Raw genomic sequence first — 7,751 nt, 5'->3', positions numbered from 1 at the left:
ACCAGTTTTGGTTGGTATCAGCTCTACCCTTTGAATGGGCATGTATGCATAACATGGGAGGATGATAGAGGCCTTTTGGCTCCCTTGAATCTTAGAAAAAGGTTGCCTTTTGTCCCCATGACTTCTCATGTCCGGAAGATTTGCCTCTGACTCAGACTGAGGTCAAGGCTGTCTAACTAGAGAGACACCAAAAGGAGTGGCAGCAATTATTTTATAAGAAAAGGGAATGAGGAAGCTAGGAGGTATATATATATTTTTTTACTTTTCAATTCATTGCTCTAGAATCTGGCAGCTTTTCCTGCCATGGCAGTTTTTGAGTAGCTAATGGAGACCAGGGGGAAAACTCAGAGTAGTTGGCTGTGGCCAGGTGATTATGTGACTATCTCTCTTAGTGCAACTTTTACTATCCAATAAATAATTATTGAAGCTTCCTCGAACCTGCGAGAAGCCTCAAGATTGGAAGATAGAGGACGGATACAAGTTCTGGATGCCGCGAGGCGGGTGGTGGAGTCAAGTTAGAGATATGAGGTGGCAGGAATGAGTCAGAAATCCAGGCCTTATTAATTATCAAGGAGCCACAGCAGAAACACCGATCAGTGGACTACTCAGAAGGCTTATACCCATCCCGTGATCCAATTTAATACCACACAGGTTGGAGACATGATAGAGAAAAGAAAGTGCCTGGCCAAAGGCCAGGTCCCAGGTGGGAGAGGTAGATCAGGAAAGGAATCAAAGATGGAGCTTGGCCAGAGGCCAATATACACAATACATAGGGATAATTATCATTGGTCAATGACAAGGTATAGGTGTGGTTTCTCTTAGCCAGGTGAGCACAAAGAAACCTGTTTTCCCGCCTAACCTGGGGGAAGCTGGGGTCAAGGGTCAGAGGCTTTCCCAGCCATGCTCAAGACTGAGCATGCTCTCTTCTAAACCACTCTGTACTCACTGTTTCCCTTGCCCATACCTAGGGGTGGACGGTCTCCAGAGAATTTTAATCATAATACCATCATTCCTTGCCTCATATTATCACCCTGCTCATGATGACCTGATCTCTAGCAGTTCCTATCACTCATCCCAGCTGCTATTCTTGCTCTTGATAAATCGTTTGGTTGATTTATTTGGTTCATGGATTTAATCTTGCAAACCACTGCCCTCTGTGGGGGAGGCCAAAGACCTGTTACATACAGTAAGGAAAATGAATGAGAATAAATTAGCAAATAAAGGATCGTGATAGGGACTTAGAGAGAACGACTAAGAAGTGGCTAAATTTCACATCAGTGACTGAAGTGGTATCAATAGTGGACAGAAAACTAAGCCTGTAATCAAGACTTGAGTTCCAATCATGCCTCTAACTGGTTGTGTGACTATGGAAATTCACTTAAATTCTCTGAGTCCTAGTTTCCTTATCTAGAAAATAAGAATAATGACACCGGTCTCTAATTCATAAGGATGCTGGGGGATCAAAAGACATAATCTTTCAATCAACAAACAAATGTTGAGGATATATCAAAAAGAACAAAAGTGAAACAATTATTGCCCTCAAGGGGCTTACACTCTATTGCTAGAAACAACACATACATATATGTATAAGTACAAAGTATATTCAAGACCTCCATGCTTTCCACATAGATCAATCTCCAGAATATGGTAGTAGTAATGGCAACAATTGTGGCAGCAGTTGGTCCTCCAGGAGTTTGTAAGGGTCAGAATGTAAGGAGTTAAAATATTATAGGTTGGATAAGATATTTAAGAATGGTTGCCAGGAATTATTACTCAATTTAAAATGATTTTTTTAGCAATTTATAAAATATAGAAAGAGTGAAAGGAGAGAAATGAGAAAGAGTAAGAAATCTAGCTTAAAGAGCTAGACTATTGCTCAAGCCCTGGCTTTACTCCAGCAGGGGTCCAGAAGCCCCATTTGGAGGGCCTAAGGGTCAGTTAACAAAGGTTTTAGCTACAAGGCTTCCTCCCAGACAAGGGGCCCCTCCAGAGGCTAGTACCTCCAGGAAAATCAGGGAAGGGAGTCAGTCTTTTTCACTCACCCATGTGGTAGTTCTAAGGGAAATTAGAAGCAGTACAAGGCCCTCAGCTGGAGCTCCTCCAGGATCAAGTTGATTGATAGTAAGTATTGGTTCCAAAGCAGAAGAGTGTGGCAAAAGTTAGGCAATTGGGGTCAAGTCACTGGTTCAGGGCCACACAGCAAGAAATTTGAGATCAAATTTGAATCCAAGACCTCCCACCTATAGGCCTGACTCTCTATCCATTGAGTTATCCTCAGATACTCTTGTAGTCTTTGTAGTTAAAGCCTTTTTTCCCAATGAGGCTCTCTTCATACTTGTGTAGCTAGTTATTGTCTTCTTCCAGGCTTATTTTTTGGATGTCTCTTCAGTCATAACATTTTTTTTCACTGTTTTGTGTCTCCTATTTACTTCTAGTTCCATTTGCAATTACAAGTTTGGGACTTTGAGTCAGGGTCAGTCAAACTCTGATGTCTTTTGAACTCTGAGAAAGGGTGGTCAAGCCTTATTTGTCCCTAAATTTGATTTCCTGCAGTCACTTTCAACCTCCTCTATTGTGTCTTTGCTTAGACTTTGGTGTTTCCTGTCAGAATTTAAGGATATTCCCACTTCCCTTCATATTTTTCTATAGGCCATAATTAATACCTCAAAATTTTAAATTGTGTTTTCCACTGCTATCTTTACCTGAATGGACCAGCTATTGCTTCATTATTTTTCTCATGGTGCTAAAATGCCAATTTTATATGCATTGTGTTCTCATGTTTTAGTTTAATGTGTTAATAAGTTATTAACCTTGTATTATTGTCTGATCAAATGCTATCATTATTGCTTTATTTGAGATTAAGTATTAATTTTATGCATGGATGTGTATATTGTGATTTTGATTTCAACTAAAATAAGACCCTGGTCATCTAGTCATTGGCGTATTTGTAGGATTGGGTCCTCAGAGAGGATTTTGAGTTTTAGGGATGTCTTGTGACTGAGAGAAAAAAAATACTGAAAATGACTTGTGCAATGCTGTAAACAATTAGAGAAGCTATGAGTAGGTCCTTATAGCATTCTAGTCATGATATAATGAAATCTGGACTGGAAGATACTGAAAATGACTTGTTTGATGTTGTAAACAATTAGAGAAGATATGACTAGTTCCTTACAGCATCTTAGTCTTGATATAATGAAAGTCAGTGAGAAAGAAGCAGCGTTAAATCCAAGAAATATTTTAAGACAGAAATCAGAGGACTTGGTGACAGTCTGCACATAAGAAAAGAAACAGAGCACTAAATATGTAAAAATCCTACTGGTAACTGGTACTGTTAACTGGTAACCTTTTTTGATTAGTGTTCAGGAAATTGTGTCCAACACAGACAATGATAAATAAATGTAAAGGACCTTGCCCTATGTATTCACAGATTGACTAACTTGGAGGGGGTTGGGGGGGAAGGAAGGCAGGAATAGTCTCCTTTGATTGGCTGTGTAACCAGAACAGGCTGCATCTTTTAAACCGGCCAGGCTGGCGCAGCTGTTCTCTTCTTGCATGCTCTTTCCTATTGCTATCAAGAGGGTGAAGATCATGGTTCACCCACAGTTTGATTGCCAAGAACTAAACCAATGAGAAGGAAAGAATGCTTCCTTCTCTTGGCCTCTTTTTACTCCATGACTGGGGTGCTTGTCTTGTTTGATTTTATTTGTCCTTCTCCGTTTTAGGTGCCAGTGCTAATCCCCACAGAACCATGACCTTGAAGCCAGGATTCCAGGAAAGACTCTGCAGCCAGCCAGCTAGCCTTGCAGAAAAAGCCAAGAGAAGTCAGTGTTCCTAGCTCTCCAGCCAGAAGGGGATTTTGGACTTGGAATTTGGATCTGGGCTTGATAGGAGCTAAACTAAACTATCAACCTAATCTCCTCCCCTAAGGCTAAGGCAGTGGTGGCAAGGATTATGCTCTATGTATTGGGAGAGTAAATTATTTGTATATTTCTTTATAAAAGCTAATCTGACTGTTAGTGGTTTAATGGAACTGGAGTGCTGGGGATTACTTGGGAGGCCACCATCTGTGGGTATTGGAGCCATTGGCAGAAAGCCAAGAAACTCCCAACACCCTAAGGGTACCAGAAGACCCCAAGGTAGTGAGATGTAACATACTTGGCTTTCAGGAAGTGGGAGCCAAGGAGAGTCAATGTTCCACAAACAAATGAACAATATACAGTTTAGCATTTATCTTTTTAGAATAGGACCTGGCCCTTTCCTACCTTTTCCATCTTTATATGCTCTTCTACCTATTCTTCAATCCAGTGACATTTCATCTCCTGATTGAATGTTTTCACTGGCTCTCTCTCATGCCTGGAACTCTCTCCCTCCTTCTTTCTGCCTCCTTACTTCCCTGGCTCCTGACAAGTCTCAGCTAAAGTCTCACATTCTGCAAGAAGCAGTTCCCAGTTCTCCTTAATCTTAGCACCTTCTCTCAGAAATTATCTCTCATTTAGCTTGTAAATATCTTGTTTGTACATAGTTGTTTTCATGTTGTCGGCCCCATTAGACAGTGACCTCTTTGAGAACAGGGACTGTTTTTTGCATTTTCTTTGTATCTCCAATGTTTAGCACTATGTCTGGCACATAGCAATATCTGCTTAATAAGTATTTGTTGACTTGATGTATTGATGACCAGAAGCAGAGAGGTAAAGGCAAAAAGCTAAAGGATCAAAGGTAACAAGGTTAGTGTGGCTAGCTGTCACAGGATTCCTTCTTTTGGGGCACTGGCATCGTAAAAAGAATGCTAAGCTTACTCAGGAGAGACCTAGGTCTGAATTCTGGCTATAATATTTACTAGTTGTGTGATTCTATAGAAGACATGAGACCTCTCTAAGCCTTAGTTTCCTTATATATAAAAATGTGAATAAAAAAAATAATAGCAATAATGCCTACTTCACCGGATTTTTGTAAGGAAAGCTCTTAATAAAATCTTAACATGCTATTAGAAATAGGTTACTATTATCTCAGTTCATAAAAAAGGTGAAAGAAGATAGAACTGGGAGATTTTTTGAGGTAGGTCTGGGTTTTAGCCCTATTTATGCTACAAATTGTGCTGTGATTTTCAAGCAAGTCAAAGTTATGAGAATCAAATGACCTGGTCATTGTGAAAATGCTTTGCAAAATCAAAAACATTATGCGACAATCACTATTATAATCAAAATATGTTGGAATATGGAGAGACTTTTACCTCCTTTTTCTAATATACTATCATAAAAGCCCTCCAAGTTGAATATAGAAAAGAAAGAAGGAGATAGGATACAGAATTTATTCTTATGGAATTAGGAAGATTTAGAATCTAACCTCCCTTCCCCATTTTATAAATGAAGATATGAAGCCTAGTGAGGAAAGGGATTTTCCAGTTTTACACAAGTTGTTCAGAAGTGAATCTCAACATTGTAGTGACATGGGCATTGTACCCCCAGAAGCTCAGGCAAACTATTATCAGGGAAACTCCTTTGCTCCCTCACATCCTCGTGACTCCTATCCTAAAACATCCAATGACCCCTATAGGACCCTGACATGATTGTCCTCTTTTGATCCTCCTTTAGATTTAAGATGGACAGAGAGATGCACCTCCAGGCTACACCTCAATTCTATCAGGCTACATCTAAGACATCTGTCTGTCCCCTAAAACTAAAGAATCTTTTATGAGGGTCATTCCCTATGTCTCCAGGCAGACCTCAGTCAGATAACCAAACCCCTGACTGAATGCCTGAGGATTTACCACTCTAGTGTCCTGTCCACACCATGACATAGCATCTGTTGTAAAGAGTATAAAATCCCCAGAACTGATGTTGTCTGGGGGACAGCTTTTCCATCCATGTTGTCCTCCCAGGGTGATAACCTTTCCATCCATGCTGTCCTCCCAAGGAGCAGCCTTCCATCTTGCTATTCCACCTATACCATCCTCCTAGCCATTTGTAACATTACTCTCTAAATTAATAAATTTCTTTTTATTTTTAAGTTAAGCTTTGGAGTCTTGCATTCTTGTAAAAGGTATCCTTCCCGAACCCCAGGGGTGCACCTCTTCACCTCCACAACAGTAGGCTAGTAAAAGAAGCCTTTGTCAGGCCTTGTGATTAACAAGGTATGAGATTAGATAACTTTGTTAATCATTATTGTTTCATCATGTGATAAAATATGATTTGTATATGCATGTATTAATGTATAACTGGTATTAAATAAATCTTTCATCTTGCTTGTATAATTCAGTTTCATACATTATTTTTCAGTTTTGATCAGGTTAACTGTTCTCCCTGAAAACCTAGACCAGGGTTCTTAATTTTTTGCATGTATGTCATGGATTGCTATAGTGGTCTGGTGAAACCTATGGACCCCTTTTTAGAATGTTTTTAAGTGCATAAAATAAAATACATAAGATTATAAAGGCAACCAAAGGTTAGTGAAAATAAAATTTTAAAAAATGTTCCCCCTTCTAAGGTTATGGATCTCTTGAAATCTATCCATGGACTTCTGATGAAGAACCCCCCCCCCCCCCCTTCAGACTGTTCAATCCCTCAGAGGGCTAGTTGTGTTAGTGCTTTGGATTTGCAGCAGTTCTTTGAAATTAAAAAACACTGTTCTGAAATTACAACTTGGGACTGGCCTGGCTTTGTCTAAATAAGTCATTTTGTGGTCTCTAAAGAATTCCTGTATTGCTTTTTTAAAAACTTGTACAAACGAATGCAGTGATATTAGCAGAACCAAGAACAATTGACAAGATGACAACAAAATTAAGGAAAAACAACTTGAAAAGACTTCAGAGATCCATAAAAGGAGTAAATGATAGAGATTTCAAAAGGCTGGTGATAAAACCCACTTTCTACCTGTTGGCAGAGAAGTAATGGCTAGAGGTACCTAATGGAATGTGTCCTCAGCCAATGTGTTTATGTGTTATGCTTTGTGGTTGTTCATTTGTATCTGACTTTTCATGATCTGATTTGGGATTTTCTTCTTTAAAAATTTTTTTTAATTAAAATTTTATTCCATGGTTACATGATTCTTGTTGTGAACTTCCATTTGGGGTTTTCTTGACAGATACTAGAGTAGTTTGGCCATTTCCTTATCCAGCTCTTTTTACAAATGAGGTAACTGAAGCAAATAGGGTTAAGTGATTTGCTCAGGGTTACCCAGCTAGTGCCTGAGGTCAAATTTGAACTCAGGAAGATGAGTCTTCCTGATTCCAGGCCCAATCATTCTATTCACCTCATCACTTAGCTTCCCTTTATTGTGCTAGACTATACGTATATATGTATTATTAGAATGGAAGACTTCTAGAAGAATGAGAAAGAAAAATGTTTAGTGTTAGGGTGTAGGCATTGGATCTCGAACTTCATTGGAAGAGATGAGACAACTCCAGGGTAAGGAAACTCTTTATCAGGGTTAGTTGGCACCTCTTCTGCAATTTAACATCTTCCAGAGTTGTCTAGGTCACTAAGGGTTAACTTGTCCAATGTCACAAAGCTATTATATGACAGAGGTGGGTCACAGTGATTGCAAAGAAAGAGAACATCAATAAAACTTTAAAAAAGCTGCACAGAAGTAAATAGGAAAAAGCACAAAAAAGGTCACATCAAGTTGTAGGACTACTGCCTTAATTTTTATGTATATTCATTTCCTTAAAAAAAAAACTGCACGAATTTTTTGTTATTAGAACTCCAATTTATATAAATGTTTTCCTAGTTTTTTGCTTATGGAAGGTCTGTTTT

Source organism: Monodelphis domestica, chromosome 3 (assembly GCF_027887165.1).
Source record: "Monodelphis domestica isolate mMonDom1 chromosome 3, mMonDom1.pri, whole genome shotgun sequence".
NCBI lineage: Eukaryota > Metazoa > Chordata > Mammalia > Didelphimorphia > Didelphidae > Monodelphis > Monodelphis domestica.
This window is presented reverse-complemented; position numbering follows the sequence as displayed.